Source organism: Rhynchophorus ferrugineus, unplaced genomic scaffold (assembly GCF_030347505.1).
Source record: "Rhynchophorus ferrugineus isolate W39M unplaced genomic scaffold, kcgeb_rfMv2 rfM11, whole genome shotgun sequence".
Lineage (NCBI taxonomy): Eukaryota > Metazoa > Arthropoda > Insecta > Coleoptera > Curculionidae > Rhynchophorus > Rhynchophorus ferrugineus.
In genome coordinates, this window is record NW_027472590.1 from 4,369,343 (window position 1) to 4,391,404 (window position 22,062).

Consider the following 22,062-nt stretch of genomic DNA (forward strand, 5'->3'; position numbering starts at 1 on the left):
CAGGAATTACCAATACACTAAACCGAAACCGCCTCACAGTTGACCCCTGTGGATCGCTACTGCTACTGCATTAAATTTGGGGATATGACACGCGCTGATCAGGCAGACGTTATTGGGCACGAGGACCCAGCGATTCTATTGGTTCGCGAACCTGAGTTAACATACAACTGGATACTGTTGTATGGGGGCAAAAGTTATGACTGTAGCGACGGATGAGGCCGTTTCATCCTGGAAAAGGTGGGGGAGCTTAGCGGTGACGCGGTGCTAGGCTCCCAGCATGTCGACCAGCTCGCGAACAAGCGCGTTTTCAGACGAACTTGAGCTGAGTTGTTGTGGAATGAGTGAGATATGAAGTGCTTGATTTCTGTAGCGTCAGTTTCCATATGAATTTGATTATTTCTGACAAACCATGGAGCGTTTAATATTCTCCTGAGGAGCTTATTTTGGAAAACTTGAAACCGTTTGACCTGGTTGGGTGTAACAAACTTGAAGTAGACATTAGATCCGTAGAGGAGTACGGACCGAATTAACGTCTTGTAAAATAAGCATTTGATGGAGATGGTAAGTCTGCTAGAAGGGCAGATCAGAGAAGATAGCGGGTTTGCTATTCCCGAATCTTTTTGGATTGCTATCTAGGTGATTAAAAGTGTTTTCTTTTTGGACTAAAATGTGACAATGAGTGCATAGTTGTATAACATATCTTCACTAACATAAGGGAAATCGATTTTTATAGTAAAAAATGCAACAAAAATCCCAAAATTAAACTAATCGACAAAATCTTTGCTCAGAATAGCTCTGATAGATCTTGATCAATATTAGCGAGACAAATTTACAAACAATTTTAAGACAAATTTAAAGACAATAACTAAGAAAAGGACGACATTGAGGAAGACAATGTCATTGTATAATATTATACAATGAAAAGCCTGTTAGCACCACCTAAAATTTTTAGAAACATTATTTTAGGAACACACCCTGTTCAATCAATAGATTTGGTACAAAAAAAACCGATCCAGAGAAACAACGATGTTATTCCGTCCGTACCTGGAGTTCGAGTTTGCTGTTTCTGGTAACAATGCTCGTCAATTTTTTTTCATCCAAGTTGCTTTCGCATCCGAAAAAAATGAGTAAAGTAAAATATTCCGTGGGGATTCGCGGTATTCGGATGGTGCGGAAAAGCTTTCGTTTATTCTGTTTGCATACGGTGAATATATCTCCTCAATTATACTCCCGTTTTTTCTCTCGACCTAGCACCGCATCGATTATATTCTCTTTCCTCTACGGTTCCCAACGAATTACGCGAATGTGGACGCAATCGAGTGCGGCATTATTTTCTCGGGGTTGTTTGGATAAAACTGAAATAATTCCCCATAGTTCAAACGATATAAGTGAGTTTAAAGTTTAAAATTTTTTAAAAAGTTTTAAATTTCATAAATTTAAGTCAAATTATATTGACTGGTGATCGATAAGGGGTTAAAATTCAACCACAATTCATTAAGTCAATCATGTTCCTATCCTAATTAAGAGAATCATTAAAAATCATTTATTACTAAAACTTGTTTTGATAAAAAAAAAGAAAAAAGCTAATACCTACACATCAGTATGGATTTGTTGACAAATATTCGACAATTGATTGGGTGTACAGAATAACAGATGAAATTTAAAATGGCTATGGAGATAAAAAGGTACTTTCAGCTCTATTATTAGATGTAGCACAATATTCAATAAGCCGATGGTAGTCTTATTTATAAGCTACAGGATACTTGATAGAAGATAGTTTTAACAAAAAGACACATCGAACTATTGAAATGTTACTTAAAGAAGTTAAGAGGAATGCTACTCTATAATAAAAATAGCTGAAGTGCGTGTATCACAAAACTACACATGTAATATTCAAGTGGTAAATATAACAACGGCTCATTTGCTTATAACAGTGCTATTCTTTGTATCGTAGGCAGTAGGGAAGAACCCACACGAAAAGTGTAACAGGCAAGTGACATTATAAATAATTGAAGAATAACGAAAGTAAATTTGTGCATGTGCAGTTCATGTATAATCAGATCGGCCAAGCAAATGTACCAACATATAATACTATCATTTGCATATACCAACAACGACAAGTATCTCTGAATTATACTTGATGCAAAACTAGGTTGAAAGGAATGTGTAAAAATGAAAAGGTAAAAACTGTAGTTAAATGAATTGGTTTAAAGTTCTAAGAAGTATTGTAGATGCACCGACATATTACAGGACTGATTACTTACACCGACACCTTCAGATACCGGGTGGAGCCCACGAAATTAAGAGAATTGCATCAACATTTTATCATGTCAAAATGACACAGACTAAAAATAATCAAGCAGTTTGGTCCTATGTAGTGTAGTATAGTCTATTATAAATATTTAATAAAAAAAAAGAAAGGTTTATTTTTTTAATAAAAAAGTGTCTTATTTTATTAAATTATATTTTCCTGTCAATAAATTTATTTATTTCGAGCTATTATTTTGTGTAATTTTCTGGAATTTTATATTTTGTAAGACTAGTATGTTTTCAAATTTATATTAAATATTAAAATCCAATGTTTTTTTGAGCTAAACGTGGCTAAAGATTTCAAAGAAATTAAAAGAAACCTTCGGAATATCAACAATAATAACACAAAGGGAATGCAACTGTTTTACTTAAAAAATATATGAAGTTCCTATTTTTAATAAACCGTTTAAAAGGAAAGTTTTAAGCATGAGGAGAAAGTAAAGCGATATAATTAGTTTTATTCAAGGGAGGGAAAAAAAGCGACCGGATGTTTTTCAGCTTTATCTTAAGCGTACCCATAAAAAATTAACGTGTTATGGTCCTTTGAATAATATTTTTTCCAGAAATGTTTTCGCGTTTTACGTCGGCTGAAGCAGAGTGATTTAAGAGGTAATTTAAAGGGTTTACCCACGGTTTTTTCAAATATCAGTCAAAACTGCACAAATCTTAATTGCAGATTAATTTTTCGGTTTAGTTTCATCGATTTTGGGAGGCTTGTTACAGTTTTTCTTTCTATAAAAAGCCTTAGATTTTGCAAAAATTCTGTTTTTACATCAAAAATTGCTAAATTTCGAAAATTCGATCGGAAATAGGATCGCTGCTAAACCAATATCATCCTTCCAGACAACAGTTATCGCCATATTACCAGAGAAATAGGTAATTTTTTACAAAATAATAGAAATATATATTTTTTAATATATTTTGAAGTTTCCATTTACCAACTATGGGTTTATCTGGACTGAACCTACAGTTTAACGTGGGTCCTCTGAACCACGGTCTCGGCATTAAACCTACCGACTGGCGAGTGATCAACTTTAGAAAGTATTTCAGAAGATATCCGGTCTTACCCAGCCTGGTTACTGGCGTGATTGGGATCATTTCCCTTGTCTGATTTTACAGTCTTGTCTAGGACAATCACAAATTTTAAACAATCACAAACATGAATTTTCGACCATGCCCCAGCACGATTCGAACCCGCAGCTATCGCAACAGTAGGAGGACCATCCTACTGCCTTTACGACTGCGTCGCCAAGCCGGCCTAGAAATATTTTAATTAATATGTATGGTACTAAATTTTGTCAATGAATGTTATTGTTCTTAATTTTTAGTTTCTAGCTTTTAACATGAATTCTAATATGGCTAATAACCTAGATAATAATATAAGTGACCAATAACTATACCATTTCCACGAAATTCCAATTAAACATATCATTATAAAGAAGTTTATAATATAACAAAATTATTCGTTACACGCATTAAAATAATTAGTTTTTTATACAAATGATATTTTTCAGTAAATTTAACTTTCCAGACACTTCGTCTGAGCAAACATACTTCTGCCTGGGTGAGCTTTTTGAGATAAAGTTTTAGATCCCGTCTTCGCTCTCGCTATTTTTCGTACATAAAAGCAGAGCCGGTCATTGCAAACTAAATGGCCAAACGATATTAGCCAGATAATGCCTTCTTGGATTCCATCGGTTCAACATTCTGGGCTCGTTTCTATGATACTTCTTTTAGAAAAATACTATTAACAGTTAAACGCAAGGAAAAAATGGTAATTTTTTTAGAATTATTATTAAAGCAATATAGTAAATTAGCACTAAATGGCTATAAGGTATTAAATATACAATGTGCTTATTTAACGATAGACAATCTATGTCACTCAACTAGATCAAATTGTTTTACTCCCTTTGGTTTTCTGACTTTTTAAGCCCTCATTATCTAAGAGTTGGAGAATCTCCTCAATGATATTAAATTAATTTGTTATGGTCCTTTGAATAGCTTTTCCCCAGAAATGTTTTGCGGTTTACGTCGGCTGAAGCTAAGTTATTTAAGAGGTAATTTAAAAGGTTTACCAACAGTTTTTTCAAGTATCATTCAAAACTGCAAATATTTGAAATATACATAAATTGTCCGGTTTAGTTTCGTTGATTTTGGGAGGCTAGTCACAGTTTTTTCTATAAACAGCCTTCCATTGATTTGATTTGTTAGTTTTGATATTTTGAAAAATGCTGTTTTAGGACGAAAAATGGCAAAAATTTTATTGTTTGATCGAAATTTGGATCGTTGCTAAACCAACACCATTCTTTCAGGCGAAAAGTTTAACCATGTTACCAGAAAAATAAGTAAATTTGCGGGAAAAAAAGAGAGAAAAAATGAGAATCTCACTATTAATATGATGACGAAGCCTCTTTAGCCATATTTCTCGATAATATTATCTACAAATTCTTCCTTCGGGTCGTTACCTATACATTGTTATGAAGGAAGCTTCAAGAATATCTCCAAGATATCCAGACATCATGTTGGCAAAGCAAAAGCTTATACACAGATAGTGGTTTCTTCTCATTTCTTCTCATTTCTATTGTATGGTATCATACAACATGTTAGGAAAAAGCCTCTTCTTAATATCTTGTATCAGGTTGTAACATATATATGTTATATATATAGAAGAGGTTGTTACAACCTGTTACAAGTTATTAATATTATATATATATATATATATATATATATAAATATATGTTATATTATATATATAATTATAGAAAGACAAGATATATAGAAAGATACATATATAGACTTAGGTTTGATTATTTTGTTGGTGTATTTTGTGAATAGCTGTTTGTAACTTTAAAGTTGTTTTCAGTTTTGTTATCTTCAATGGCTAGGATTGCTGTGTCATCTGCAAATGTAGAAACAACATTTTTATTGAATATAGGCAAGTCTTGACTCTACAACACATAAGGTCTAATCCCAATATACTTTCCTGTGGCACACCTTGTACTGTCTGCTGCTAATACTCTCTGTTTAGTAAAAAATAATTATATAAACTAATGCAGACAAAACATAAACATTAAATTAGCTAAAAATTCGATCTAACCACTACTCTCATAAAGAACAACTCATGAGCACTACTGTAATGATAGGTCGGAATATATATATATATATATATATATATATATATATATATATATATGTATAGAAAGACAAGATATATAGAAAGATACATATATAGACATCTGCAAATGTAGAAACAACATTTTTATTGAATATAGGTAAGTCTTGAGTCTACAGCCCAATATACAATTGCAATATATATTCCTGTGGTACACCTTGTACTGTCTGCTGCTAATACTCCCTGTTTAGTAAAAAATAATTATATAAACTAATGCAGGAAAAATATAAACATAAAATTACCAAAAAATTCTATCTAACCACTACTCTCATAAAGAACAACTCATGGACACTACTGTAATGATAGGTCGGAATATAGGAAATTTGCAAATATTCGAGAATGCGCAAGAGTATGGAATTGGTGAAGACTACTGTATACTGATAAAATGTATTCCGATTCGTAATAATTTCGCAAACTGTCGTCTTGAAATTCAAGTCCAATTTCCTGACCGAAAGTTGAATAAGTGAATAACGCGTAGGAGAACGCGCCGCTTATTCAAAAACAATAAAGTCCCGAAGGCGAGAGGCAACCGCGCGTAGCGCCTCTCCGCTTCCCCTTTTTAACTAAGGAAAACAGAGATCTTGACCTGAATTCCGCATCAGGCTCGAAATTCATTTAAAAATACAAACGCCCAGGGTGATGAAACTTCTCGGTAATCCGAGACGACTTTGCAACGAATACAAATGGAAAACATCTGGAACGGGTCGTTTTTCTTGTAATTGCGTGATTTAATTTTTTTTCTTCTCTCGCCTGTTAAAAACTTCGCAGGCGTCTCGCACTTTTTCAACTTTGCCCTCGTACCGTCTCGAATGAATTATATAGAGTTCGGGTGTGTAAGTCGCATAATATATCTTAATTTTCCCCTTTTTTAAATGCTTTTTATCGTCATCTTTATGACCTGATCTTAGAATGAAAGAAAATATCTAAAATCCTATCATTCAAACGTTAGGAACTAAAAGGAACTTACCCAATAACAGTAATAATATGTAGTTAATAGTTTTGAAGAAATATAGATATAGTAGCTTAATAAATCGATAAATTCAATATATGTTTCTAGTAATCATCATCAATTGATAATCAGTGCAGCAATCAATAGCTCATTCACTAAGTCTTATCTCATACAGTCTCAACTTCTTTCTGATCTCCTTCTATGTTCTCGATCCATATAGCTTGTTCATCGCTGTTCTGGTCGGTGCATTTTTCACCCAAAACTTCGATTTCGTTTCAGAAATGTCTGTGAGATCATTCACCTTTCATTCGAAAGACATGTCAAAACTGTTGCAGTTTGCTCCTCAACTGTGCACTGATTATCGCACCTTCAACAAGAGGCGCCATTTTCAATACCATATCGGAGATGACTAACAACTATAACTAGCACTACAAAAGTTAAGAAACAAGATTAACAATTGTCGACGTGTTGAATTAATGGTATAAGAGATATTGCCAACTTAATTTTATCCTAACGGACATGGAAATTCTACACTGGATAAGCACCATTCCTCAGATTTTCAATTAGATCCCAATACTCATTTTTTATAATATCATTCTTCAATAAAGCAAAGAAATGTTGGTTCTTGCAGCCGCAGACAAGAAGAACAATTTTCCTTCAGTTGGTTCTTATTTTTGTAACCAGTAGCAGAAAAACATGCCTGGCAATTACAGAAAGCCTTTGACCAAACATCCAATAATTTTACCGTTATTTTAATTAGAATAAATTATTATATTACACACCTACACTGAATGAATTACTTGGATCCACAACTTTTACATTAAAAAAAAGTTATGACTGGAAAAAGAACAAACTTTGATCCGTTCATCAGGATAATAAAACATCTCACATGTCGATGAAAAACATGGTCAAATCGAACGTATTGCTATACCTCCCACTGGATTGTAGTATAGTATATTCCAGATATGACTCCCATTCACCATTTCAACAACTTTCAGACCTCAAAAGATTTCTTCTGGAGAATGTACTTGGATCATATGAAATAAGTTATAAAACGCAATAAATATTGTGTTTAACGAAAAAAAAGGAAGATATTGATATAGACCAATTGGATATCGTATAAGTAAATAATTCGTCACGAGGGTTTATGAAAATATTGTAGCATTCAGAGATCCAAATATCTATGATTAATTTATATAGATGGCTCTTGGAACGTATGAGGAGAGACTAATCGAAGTAGATTGCAATATAGAGCAACTTGTCATTTATTCTTTATATAACGAATAATACGATTAATTCAATGATACTAAGTGGAAAAAGAAACTTATTTTATGTTATGTTAGGATGTTTAACCGTTGTAATATATTGATAATTCTCATTTTCATAAGACTGAAAGGAGGAAATAGTATACTACACCACAAAAGCCGAAAGTTGAATTTTCGGCCCTGCTCATGATTCCCGAGACGAAGCCGAGCAACATTCAAAACAACATTGATGATTATTTTTAAGGTTAGAGGTAGCAATTTTTTGTAGCGACAGAATTAATAACCCTGAGTTACGATAATGAGAACACATAAGAAATTATTTCCTCCCGTCGTTATAGAGGAGGCGGGTGTTCTTATCACAGGGAGCAAATAGTCAACTTTCTTCCCTGCTATTAGGAACGAAAATATGTACTTTCGACCGAGGTATGAAAACAGTTTTTAAAACATTAGAAAGGAAGGTAAAAGAATACACATTATGAATAAAGTGATAGTAGATGTAGTTGTATGGAGAATAGTAAAAGAGCTTGTCTATTAGAATATTGTTTATTAAAATATATAGTTATGATTATACAAAATGTAGAATAATTCGGTTGCAAAATGCTGAAGATGTACTTCAACAATAATAACAATTATTCTTTAAATAGATCTTTATCAGAACCTTTATTAAACTGTTATTGCGACAACTCCTCAAGAAATATAGTTCAAGATGCCACCTCATGATATGTTTTTCATTTATTAGTCAATAAATGAATGTAATAATGATAACGAATAAAAGCTAAACATGTTATGATGATGGGATGATAGAGATAATAAATGTAAAATTATTAAGGTGTAAAATTAGAACAAGGAAATTTATTTAAGTATCTGATACCGATCTAAGGACAAATTATGACTTTCTACTTTGCTATAAATAGCACATTCATTAATAAAAATATAATATCAAGTAAAACTATAATGGAAGTGCGCAAAGCAATATACAAAGTAGGGTAAAAGTCCCGCTACCATTAACGCAATTTCCGGTGGGTGGCAATAATGGAAGAATTATTTTCAATAAATATTGTCATTATTTTTGCTCGTTCTTGTGGCATATATTTATCCATAATAAAACTTAGACGTCTATGCAACACAATGGTTAAAGCGAAACTGAGTCACATAATCAAGATGGCGCGCAATCAAAATAGTAGCAGGACTTTTGCCCCACTGTTACAATGAGGTAAAGGTTCAACACAAGAGTTGGGGATGTAAATCAGTATTGAACCAGTAGAAGGAAACATAGGAAGGAGACAATTCAGTTGGTGGAGAAGCTTACAGAGAGAAGAAAAATTAATTTGTAACTAATGTATAACTAATTAATGTATCGGGGAAATAATTGAGATCAAGCAGAGGTAGAAATAAATAAAAGTAATATATACATGGAGAAAGAAAGAATAGACAATAAGCATAACACACCACTAAGAGGTGCAAAAGGTGAATATAATATAATATAAAAGAAATGGTAATCGAGAAAATCTTACCATTGTATTCTCTCTACGAAATTAAAAAATCCTACGTACGACTTAGCGGAATTAAATATGTCCGTTAATTTCGCGATATCCTTCTGTGATAGTGTAATATCCGTTATCGCAGCGAAGGATCGTCTTCTTCACCGGTACCGTTTCTTAATTCGCGAAACGGACGTGAAATAATCCTTCTGTAATTCGCCGAGATTATTTCAAAAAGGTGGATTAGAAGCGAGATTTCTTTAATTGTATTCCGGGCTCACCTTTATGTCGCTCCCACCGGTTATTTGAGCTTTTCATAACAGATAATCTCCTTTAATTCCATTTACGTTTATGCCCGGTTTTTTTCGCCCTTTTTGCATTGTTAAATACACAGTTACGATAAATGGATACTGCGAAAGATCGCCTACGTATCGAGGCGACAATGGTTATTTTTATTTTAATTAAAAATACGCGATAATATTAAGTATAATTTTTGAGTTTTTCGTTCGCTAATGAGGGAAATTTTGTCAATGGAAGGACCTAGGTCTTATTTTTGGTCTAATTATTCGGTATTGTTGAAATACACATTTGTTAAAAATATAAATTAATTTCTCTATTCTAATTATATTTCTATTAAAAATAAGTTTTTTTGACCTTAATCATTAGAAATTGGTTTATGTTTTTATTGATAATAAAACATTTTTATTAGCTGTTTCACTCACTGTGTGCTTATTTGATCTTGGTCTATGGTAGTGGGTTTATATTTTATCTATGTTATAGAGACCCAAAGAATAGCATCAAAAAACTGTATATTAATACTTATTATAAAGCTGTCGCTTATTTATGATTTTTGCTACAACTGAATCATTTGAGGGAAAATACTATTGGGCTAGAAGTAAGAAACTTAGTTGTGTTGTCACCTGTATAGATCTTGTAGACAGCTTTTGATGCACCGTGGTTGTTTTTATTAATTATTTTTTTGCAGAATTTAACACGGGTATCTTTTTTTTATTAGTTTTATTTTTCACAGCTAAATAATTATGCAATGCCTTATATATATTTATAATACTAATGCCCAAGGATTAGTTAGTCTCACGGCTAGTTTTCTCGATGAACTTGCAATATTAATTCGCGATAGGTCTTTCGTACTTGAGCAAACCGAGGAAACGATTAAATCTGTTATACCGAGGTTGCACAGTGATCAAGGATAAGGCTTCATCAAGTTCAACCAAAAGTTGAAGTAAGCCGATCGATGTACTCTTGTGTTGATAATTCACGCCCAGAATCATAAAATATCATTGAACGAAAATGTTCCCGAATTAAATCAATTCTTTCACCTAGACAAATTCAGTTTAAATGACAAAACGTGCCGTGGAAGCGTATAAGTTAAACTTCCAATTAGAAATGTCAAATGAAGCCTGACCATATTTAGTATCTAAATATAGGTGGTAACCCTCGTATAACCCCGCGGCAAAATTTTAGCCCACTAAATTAGATTTTATATTTTAACTATTACTAAGCATCAGGCAGTAGATTACGATTATAAAGATCAAACTTCCAACTGTAAACGTCATATGGAGCCTGACATTTAGCATCAAGATATAAATAGCAACCACCGTATAACTCCGCGACAAAACTTTAGCACACCGCACTAAATTTTTCAGTTTAAGTCTTAACAAAACCCTATACATTTAGTAGCAAAATATAAGTAGCAACCCTCGTAAAACCTCTCGACGAAACTTTACCACACTACACTTGATTTTTGATTCGAACTCAATAAAAATGTGCAGTGTGCTTAAGTTTTGTCGAGGAGCATATATAGCTAAGAGGCATTTAGTAGAGAATATATCTTTGCTTAAACATATTTCAGCGTAGGTAATTATATATATCAAGGTCTATCGATGAATATTTCTATCAATAAACAAAAATAACTCGGTACCGATCTGATCTGCCATCAATCTGCCCCATTAAACGGAATTGTTTATGGAGGCGTAAAAAAAAACAGAAACCGACCTCTGTTTATCGTCCCACTCGTGGCGATTTTTAATTTCGGTCAGAGCTTTACAATCTCCGTGGGACTCGCGCGGGAAAAATACACGTCCGTCCGAAATTGCGACAAGTAAAAACTGTTGACTCGTAACGACCGGCTTACGGTTTTTAATTAAATTATGTAAATACATTTCAGACTTTTGCCGCGACCTAAAAAAACCGGCTCTAATTAATCAGAAGTGTTCAGAATCGACCGTGTTTTCTTCTTGTTAGTTAATGTGTTGGTTAAACATCTGTGGGATAATTTTTAATAAATACGAAACACTATATTTTCGTAAACTAATGACGTTTTATGTTAAAAAAGCTGGTTGTATAGCATTTTCGTTCAGTAACCCTTTCCACAAGTATGCTGCATCAGCAAAACACATAACCTAATCATATTTTGTTTATTGTTGCTTCCTTATTGTTTATAACTAACGATCATAGAAGTTCTAACAGTTTCGAATACTCTATAAGCTCTTCTAATTCTTGTATAAGTCGCATTAACTTTAGTTAATCCCTGTCGTATTGAATATTGGTCGCATATGCGTTTGCAAATGAATTTTCGTTCAGTAACCCTTTCCACAAGTATGCGGCATCAGCAAAACCCCTGACCTAATCATATTTTGTTTATTGTTGCTTCTTTATTGTTTATAACTAACGATCATAGAAGTTCTAACAGTTTCGAATACTCTATAAGCTCTTCTAATTCTTGTATAAGTCGCATTAACTTTAGTTAATCCCTGTCGTATTGAATATTGGTCGCACATGCGTTTGCAACTGAATTTTCGTTCAGTAACCCTTACCACAAGTATGCTGCATCAGCAAAACCTATGACCTAATCATATTTTGTTTATTGTTGCTTCTTTATTGTTTATAACTAACGATCATAGAAGTTCTAACAGTTTCGAATACTCTATAAGCTCTTCTAATTCTTGTATAAGTCGCATTAACTTTAGTTAATCCCTGTCGTATTGAATATTGGTCGCACATGCGTTTGCAACTGAATTTTCGTTCAGTAACCCTTACCACAAGTATGCTGCATCAGCAAAACCCATGACCTAATCATATTTTGTTTATTGTTGCTTCTTTATTGTTTATAACTACCGATCATAGATGTTTTAACAGTTTGGAATACCCTATAATTCTTGTATAAACCACATTACCTTTAGTTAATTCCTCTAATATTGTATATTGGTCGTACATGTGATTAGAACTGACAATCGTAGAAAATTAAAAAAAAATTAACGTTAATTTTCGGGTCAGAAATCAAATTTTCAACGCCCTATGAATAAATCAACGGTCGCACGCAATAATTTAAACTTTATTGTTCGTCACGGCGTGAAATAAATTTTAGGTTTTCACGAAGCCAGTTATTTTTTTAATTCTCGCCAAAATTGCGTTATTTGCAGGTAAATTCGTTCGTCGAATACGGATCACAGCTTCGATTTCATTGCTTGCTTATTTTCGAATAAATAGCTCTATAATTTTTATTTTAGTATTCAATTTTTTGCTACAGAAATATAATAATCAAAGTAGGTACAATGCTGTTTTATGTTCAAGTAAACTGGCCTTCATATGGTTTCTTAGTCGCATAAGTATGGAGGGAAAAGGAGGACCCATAAGCAAATTAAACATTTGGTTAGTATTTCTTTGCTCCTTATTATATATTATATTATAAGTTACGTAATGATCTATTTCGAATTATTTACGCATTTTTCAAGGACGTTATTTCCTATTGTCATGGTATGTTTCAATACAATCTCAATTGCTCATATTTTATGACTTATTCGCAAAACTAAATATATGTTATATCTCATCTTCTACAAAAGTAAAGTGTAATTCCGTAAGTGCATTAATTCCGCAAAATATTACTGATGAAATTGCACTTTTTATTTAACTATCTAGTTTAAACATTGTCACGGCAGCATGTGATTCAGCAGTTATATATATATATATATATATATATATATATATATATATATATATTGCCATATTTCTTCCCAGAAGACTTTTGGTTTAATTAATCCTATCAGTTCAAATTAGTTTAAATTAATGTTTATCATAACTTACAGTAGTTTTCTTAGGCCTGAACGGATCCTAAAAGAATTTGTCCAGAAATATGTGTAATATTGCCAGAAATATAGTATTATGCTATGCATCTGGAATAATGCACTGAACTTCAAACTGTAAATGACAATTTGGAGAAGTTAATATTAGGTATGTTATAGATAGATGCCCAATTCCATGACATTTTATTTGATTTTGGCATTTCTGTCTTCTTTTATGAACGTATTTATCGAGAAAGCTCTTTCAAATAGTTTTCTGGTCATTTTAAAAGTATATATTATTACTACAATGTCAAAGCTATAAACTTTTTCTTGAAATAAACTCATATAAATTGCGATATTTTTTATAAAAAATATTTGAGCTCTCCAGGGCTCCATTAATTTTCTTAAAGTTTATTACGAAACCAATATAAAACATTTTAATCGTATTGTGGCAGAATTAGATCCATTAGTGACGAAACGGCCCACTCCTGAGCCGAAATACCACGACCGGAATCCTTTAAGATAATAATCCGGATGGACCGGCGTAGTGACGCTTTCTAAAAGGGCCGGCGTTGCAGGGCGTCGCCATAACCGACGCCGATGTCAGTCTTTTAAATTCGCCGACACGCGGACGCTACCCAAAATGGGATTCGAAGGACGATATTTTGCCAACTAGCAGCCGTAGTAAGCTACGACAACGTGGTTTAGTGTGGACGATATATGCACGGTTAGAAAATAGCTTTGTAAGTTCTGATCACTGTCCCGTTTACATATGTAGATCTAAATGAAATGAAATTAGAAACCATATTTATATACATATGAGTTAATTTCTTAAGATGTAATTTCAAATACTTTTTCTTTCTCATAATTTCGTTGAATATGATTGCCGTTTCTTTTGTAAAAAAATTATAAAAGTTTCTCTCATATATATATATATATATATATATATATATATATATATATATATATATATATATATAGTGCATTCCATAGTGTTTTGGGTTACGATTAATGATTGTTTTGTAAAATATATTTTGTCTGTATTATTATGTAGAAGAAGAAAAATAATTTTAGTTGTATTAGAGAATTTATTTCGCATTAAATACTTGTTTGTGTATATTTTTTGTGTGCTTTTTGTATTGCATAGTTATAAAGGCACAAATCCATGTGCTAATAATAACATTTTTTTTAACATGAATTTAAAAATGTATAATTTTGTTAAGATAAAATATATATTTTGTGTAAAACATTTTCCCACTTTTTGTATACTATTGACAGTTTTCTTTTAAAAAATATTTTATTTGTTTTTTGTTTCAAATGAATATTAATGATGTCTTGTGTTGATTTACTAGTTCTAAATATATTTCAAAATATTCTATCGATTTTATAATGTAATGTAAAAGCATAATATTATTTTTTACTACCATAAAAGGGGTTAATATTTTTTAAATCTGCATTTCATTGTTTATATACGTACATATCAACCATAAAATTTTTAACATTTTTTTGGATAGTGTTGCAGCCATTTGTAATAAGTATTTGTATAAAAATTTGTCATAATTTTCTTGGTTACGGTTGCCGGTTCTTTTGTTAAAAAATATAGTTTTTTGTATTTTAAATTAATGTTAGTAATAACATTGCAATAATTTCAATGGTTCTCAATAGATCTTAGAATAATATATATACCTGATTATGCCAAAACTTAGTGTACTCCCATCGATGAAAGTTGTTTTCTTTTTTAACCCGCAAAAATATAACCTGCTTTAGTTTTATTAGTTCTGAATCGATCATAAAATAAAGTATTCATCTGAAAACACCAGAAATACAGTACTATACTATGTTAATATATAATATATGTAGAATTTTGTTTGTAAAGATTCTCCATAATTTTCTTGGCTATAATTACCGTTTCATTGGTAATAATATTGTCCCTAAAATTTTGCATAGTTCTTGTCAGTATGATTGACGTTTCATGATGGCAAATTTTATGGTACTTGTTATAGTACGTATATTAAAGTTGTATATTTTAGACATAATACTCAATAGTTTAGTAAATATGCGTTAAATTTCTTCTACGGAAGTCTTAGATTAAATAAGTAATCTATACCTTAATCTACAATGAGGGCCAACAGCCATTTCTTCATATCAAATATTTTTGGGTTTACTTTTTTTCAACTCTCTTGTTATAGTGATTACAATGTATTTTATATATTTCTTAAATTTATTTAAAGCCTTCAAAAACATTATTATTTAACTACAATATAATTGAGACAAAATCACGGGTTTATTAAAAACTGTTTATATTTTGTAAAATGAGCTCGAATTTTGCAACAGTATTGTGTCACTATAAATTTAAATTAGAAACCTTTTTTTATATATAAAGATACATTAAAACCTATAATATTTTAGGTTTCATATATATTTAGGAATTATATATTTTTAGAAATTTTAATAAATATTATTTTATATACATTTTTGAGAAGCTTGCTGCAATACGCTTATCAAGTAATTAATAGTATTAATTAATAACTCCTTTAATGCTGTCTGGTCTTTTGAAACATTTTTCTGCGTTTATTAATTATTTTTAGTAGCGATTGCTTGCAATAGTTTCAGTAGTTGTGTGATATGATATGTGTCTTCTACTTTTTATATGTATTCTTTTGCATTCTGGTACATGCAAATTATCATTCCTTTAAAAATTTTATTTCGGTATTTTCACTAGTTTTTGCTTCTTAAATAAATTACACTTTCTCTGGTGAAAGAACTTTCGATGTAGGTCGCCCGCTACAATAAAGATAATTTAAGTTAATATGCTAATTAATTTTGCAGATTCTAGTTGTTCGTCATGTCGTGTAGTGGTCCTGTATGCTAATTTGCCGGCTAATTAAATTTTGATGTAGAAGTCAGCGCTTCGGCAAGACTATGTCGTGATACACAAATTGCTAATTTCTATTAGCAGTTGAGACCAAGGCGTACCACCATCTTGTTAATTAAATTCTAATTTTAGCGTCAAACTGTAATAGTCAATTTTGAAAACGTAAAATACGTAAATATTGTTTCCTGTAAAAACTTTTTCATAATTTTTGTAAATATGATTGACGTTTTTTTAGCCAAATATATTTTGTTTATCTTTGTCTAAGACATAATCTAAAAATATTAACGTTTACGGTAAATGCTATAGTACATATTATCATAGGTTTTAAGGTTATTCAATTTTATAATAAGTATGGCCAGTTTTATATTATATACATATATATATTTTTAATTCTTGGTTTAAATGAGTAATTAATATTTTAATATAAAATGCGAAAATCCTTATCGCGTTTGTTCATATTTACCTTTATTTATCAATTATTTATTATATTAATTTGAATGTAGTTTTTTGACTAAATTAATATTATGTTGATATTAATTTGATAGAAATACTACTAAGTTAGCATAATTTTTACAGACAGATTGACCCTAACGATACTATTTTGAGCTGTAACCTGAATTATATAATAATAAGATAATTTAAGCAATAATTTATTTAACATCGACTAAAGAAAATCAGTTTATATTTTCAAAATTATCTCTTATTTTACATCAATTTATTATATACCACATATTTATAGACCAGTCTCTAAAAGTTACAACGTCTGATGATCTAGACCCAACAAATTATTTTATATTCCGGCAAGTTCTCAAAACTGGAAACTATGACAATCTATCCTTCAGGTATTATAGAAAGTGTAACAATAAAAGCATCCGCATATTTAAAAATAACATAAGAAGTTACAAAGTAAGTTAATATATATCCAATATAAAGAGTAAATTCAAGAAAAAAGTTGACAATTGTATTATATTGTGCAATTTATGTATTTGATAATTTTATTTAAAAAAAAAATCCAACTGTGTTTGTGTAGCTGAACAACTGAGTCCTGAATATGTTTTAGAGCTTAGAATACTGGAGCTACGGTTTGAAATATATTGAATAAAATGCCCGTTCGAAAAGAGCTTTTAAAGTATAATGACTACATTAAAAAACGTATAAAACGGTAATGACCTTCCACGGTTTTCTATAGCGAAAAACTGCCCAAACTTTTAATATTATCTGATTCATAAAAACGCCCTCAGAGCGGCTAAGAAAATGACGGACCAGAAAAAAGACCGGAGTTTTTGTTTCGCGCGACTAGCTGGAAAGCCTGGCCCGCAAAAAAACCCTTTCGTATTCATCCGGATTTTTTTCTGACCTGGATTTTTAATTAGGCACCGAACAAAGGACGTTTTAATTCTCGTCTCGATGGAGGTTATGGTAAAATTTGCAGCGGGTGAACTAGCGATAGAACGGATTGTCGACGATGATCGACAGGGTCTCGAATACATTTCCATCATTGTTGTGCGGTAATTAAAGAGTTAATGGATCTTTTATTACGTAACAATGGGTTGGCTAGACGGTGAGCTAAATTTGAAGGGCACTTTATAAGTTTGCAGCATAAACTGCATTAATATGTGGTGGGGTCACTTATATAGGGTGATTTTTTGAGGGTTTTGAAGTGAATAATGTTTGGTCCCTTAATACATTTTTAAACCATATTTCCCCATCTTTGTGGCTTCATTAAATGCATAACTCCAAGAAATTTCTTCGAAATATGAATTATTTCTGCATAGTTGGAACTATGATGGTCCTTAATATAATCAAATAAAAATTAATACCTAAATTAAACTCTTTAGCAATCGATAGCTTTAAAATTGAATATTCTTAACTGAAACAAATAAGGCATGGATTAAGGATAACATATATTTAATTACTGTTGTTTGTAGTATACATCATATATATATTTTCTTGTTATAAACGGTTTTAATATTACTGTTCTGTGAGAGTGCTTTCATGGGTCTTCTTTTATTCTTAAGTTTAAAAAGGCTGAAACTGTGTTCTATTTAAAGCCGAATGAATTTATGTCTGAAGTACTAGGAAGCACATCTAAATTCTATGGTAGGATGTCGGACGATTAAGGGGAAATATTTTGCTTTATTGTTAAAATAGAATGTTTTATTTGACAATCTATGTCGTATTAATCATTGTATTCCGTTGATGAAGTAGGCGGTAACACTTATCAACAAATTGACTTTCATGGCTGGACTTATACACCTCTGTAAATTTTTCCACATATTAGTTGCCACTACATATCAAAACAATTGCATACTAACAAAGTAAGGAGATTGATATTGTATTTTATAATAAATTTAATATATAATAATCATAAAAAAGTTTTAATGGTTTTTGTTTATTACATGCACAATTGAATGATATTTTTATGCTTTATTCAAAAAAAGTAGTGAAAGTAGTTCATCTCCGGTTCCTATATGTAGTCCTTTTCTTCTTGAGTTGTTAAAAGTTTGAAGTAATATTTCTTTCGATGCATAAAGGAAGACTTTCAGATTTTGAAAGATCGATACAATGTTTTTGGTACATTATAAGGTGGATAAACTTGTATTTAATATTATTAAACCACTACTAGTCGTAATTCACCAACTTACAACTTCAATTAATAAATTATTCATTTCTATACTTCCTTATACATATTTGTTTACATTTCAAGTTCAACTGCGTTGTTTCTCTTTAGTATTCTTTCTAATAAATTATTGTAATAAGGATAATAATACGACCTTTATTATAAACTAATGTTAACCAATATAAAAAGAACTGTTTTTAAACTTTATTCTCCTTATTTGCAGCATTCCTTAAAAATATCAGTTTTTCTGTTTGTATATCTCACCGAAATATACCCGTAAATAAACCGGGAAAGCATAGTTCCGCGAAACTTAAACTTAAACTAGGTAAAAATGGCCTGGGGAACAATAACCATCACATATTCATCACTTTGGAACTTTTCCCATACGCTGGCGCTTTGTAAAAATATTCCTGTCGTTGATGAAAACTTTTCTTCTAGGGATAATGCAAGATAATGGTAAAAGGTTGCATTAAGGACTTCGCCGGTGCTTGTTTTATTTATAAACTCGCCTCAAGTATGCATTACGGGCCACAGTTTTATAAGAGTTTTTAAACAGTTTAGTTAAGTTAAGGTTAAACTTTAATTTCTCCTAAAATGTTGCAAAAAATGCTCATAACTAGACGTCATTCAGCTGTAATCAAGAGGATTATTCAAATTTGATAGTTGTAAGTTTCCACGTTCTCTCGCTGACAGAGTTACCCGTTTCCTGCGGTGACAGACTCCTGCGAGATGAAAACACCTTGCGAATACTGAAACCGCACTGAGACGAGATATTTAGTAAACGATTTAGCTTCGGGCATTAGCGTAACATGTGTACAATTTCTCTTATTCAGCAATATCCTTCTCTTTCTCTCTCAACATTGAAAATTACAAGGTGTGTTAAAAATTAAATAAAATATTTTCAAATAAGAAAAATGTGAATATTGTGGCAGCATTTTTCCAAATAGATAGAAATCAAATAGCATCAATTTAAAAGAATACAGTAAATGTTGATCGCCCACATGGTCAAATTTTGGATTTCGGTAGATCCTTTTAACTATGTAATAGTTCTTCTGAAGACACCAATTGTCGATGAAAGTCAATTAAGTTTTGTTATATAGTTTAATTTTGAGTGATTTGAATAAACATGTTCATTTATAATTGGTTTCTTTATGTACGGTTAATATTTGAATTATGTAATAATATAAATTTTATTTAGAAATAAAAAAATATTTATCTACTAAGTATTATTTCATTTTCATTGGTTTCTATATATTCTATATAGAGATCCTTTATGTTTCCGCTTATGATGTTAATATTTAGTGAAATAAAATAGAACAATATAAAAAATATTTTATTTTTATAGTCAACAACAGACTATATAGCAGAACTGATGAAAGACAAATCCTCTGTTTTATATTCAGATAACGTGTTATTTTTTTTGTTGATTGTGTTACAAACGACGAAAAAACTTTTTCAATTTTGCTATGAATGCCAACGTTTTTTTTTCAAAAAGTAAACAAATTTCTCTTGCAAAATGATACCTAAATGTCTGCCATCAGGGACTTTCTGAGCTAATGAAATTTGCATAAAGATACTTTAGACATTGTTATGCTGAAAGCTGTATTATATACCAAATGATATATATATATAATATATATATATTACATAAAATATTCTTCGAAGAATTATTGCGTACTCCTAAATCGTTAACATATAGCATGGTTTATTTAATCTTGAATTTGTTTGAATTTTTCTATTGTCTGAAAGAGTAGGGGATATGGAAACAATAATATAAAAGAAATTTAATAAATTAAGGTTAAGTGAACAGAGGAGATAAAAAGTTTTAGCAAATTTTAAACGAGAAAAGTTGGACCAGTGTTTTCATACTTATAATTTTAATTGGATGGTAGATTTTATCGTATTTTTCTTCTTTTTTGTTATCCAGAGTCCAAGTATCTAAATGGAATTTTTAAGACAAATCATCCTGAATTATGTATTAAGTGTATTATGGTAAAACTGCCTAATACGATGACTATTACTCTTGGGTAACTATTAAACTGAACACCACATTATCATTAAGTTTTGATACGTGTCGTCTAAAGGTTCGATCCAATAGGTTAGGTTAAGGATGTTAAGGAGGTGGCACTATCTATATGTAAGGCTTGAGAATTGCTGGTGGCGGTAAGGTTAATTTTGGTAGGATAGATAGTAGAAAGACTATATTTCAAATTTGTACGTATTGTATTTGTATGTTTCAAAAATGTATTTTCACATTAAATATATTTTTTGTTCTCATGACGATTAGGAAAATTACACACGGACTCTTCCATTGTTTATGATTCATTATCTATTAAAAATGAGGTCGAATTTTAACTCATCTATTACCACCCGGCTATATATGTTAAACGTATTGTTTCGTGCATTTGTATACAGCCGCAAATTCTCAATAGAAAGCGCCCCTTTGAAGCGAACGTTTATTTTCAGTTATTTCATATAGGAATGAAAATTGAAAAATAAATTGAAAACGTGTCAAACCGACGCAAATAGTGGTTTCGAAATATAGATTATGAAAAAACAAATTTAGATATACGTATATAGGTTAATTTTCTGTAATATTTGGTTGGAAAACAAATAGAGTGAATCTCTTCTGGTTGATGTTTACCCATATTACGATATTGACTTTTAATGTGTATCTTATTAAACTGGTGACTCAGCCAATATATAAATTTGACTTCATTGCTTTCAGAACATCCAGAAAAAAATACACGAGAGCATCTAAAGTTATTAAATCATATTTCTAAATTGATGTTATAGATATATTTTAACTATAATGTTAAGTGCGATCAAAATGGACTGATTCTTTTAGGGAATATATTACAGGTGATAACTATAAAGAATAATATTTGATATAAAGTCCTATATTATAAAAAAACCCGGTTTAATATTGAGTATGCTTTTATTTATTTAAACAAATTATTTATTTCAACCTGAGAACAAATGAATGTGTTTTTGTGACTCCCATTGATTATTTGAAATATTTCCTTCTTTATCACCATTGAACACTTCTATAATACTTCTATAATACTATAATTTCTATTACATAGTAAAGAAAAAATATATATTTGGAAGAGTTGTCATAATTTTTCTAGTTATGATACCAACTTTATATTACACATAAAAAATAACATAACAATAATGTACATATACATTATTAAATTCCTAGGACTTGAAAAACTAACTAATATAGCGTCTAATAATATTTAAACAGTAATATAACATTTATATTGGATGCAGTTACACAATTGTTAATAAATATATAGCACATTTAA

At 30.9% G+C, this 22,062-nt stretch overlaps 1 protein-coding gene across 1 annotated transcript in view; it reads left to right on the forward strand.

The window, feature by feature from the left end:
- The first annotated feature begins 13,870 nt into the window (after positions 1-13,870).
- The window catches only part of LOC143204658 (leucine-rich repeat, immunoglobulin-like domain and transmembrane domain-containing protein 2), a 51,188-nt gene continuing 42,996 nt past the window's right edge, over positions 13,871-22,062 (forward strand). The window contains exon 1 of the mRNA XM_076417362.1: positions 13,871-13,999. The gene's annotated coding sequence lies outside the window, so the exon portion shown is untranslated. The remainder of the gene's footprint in view (positions 14,000-22,062) is intronic.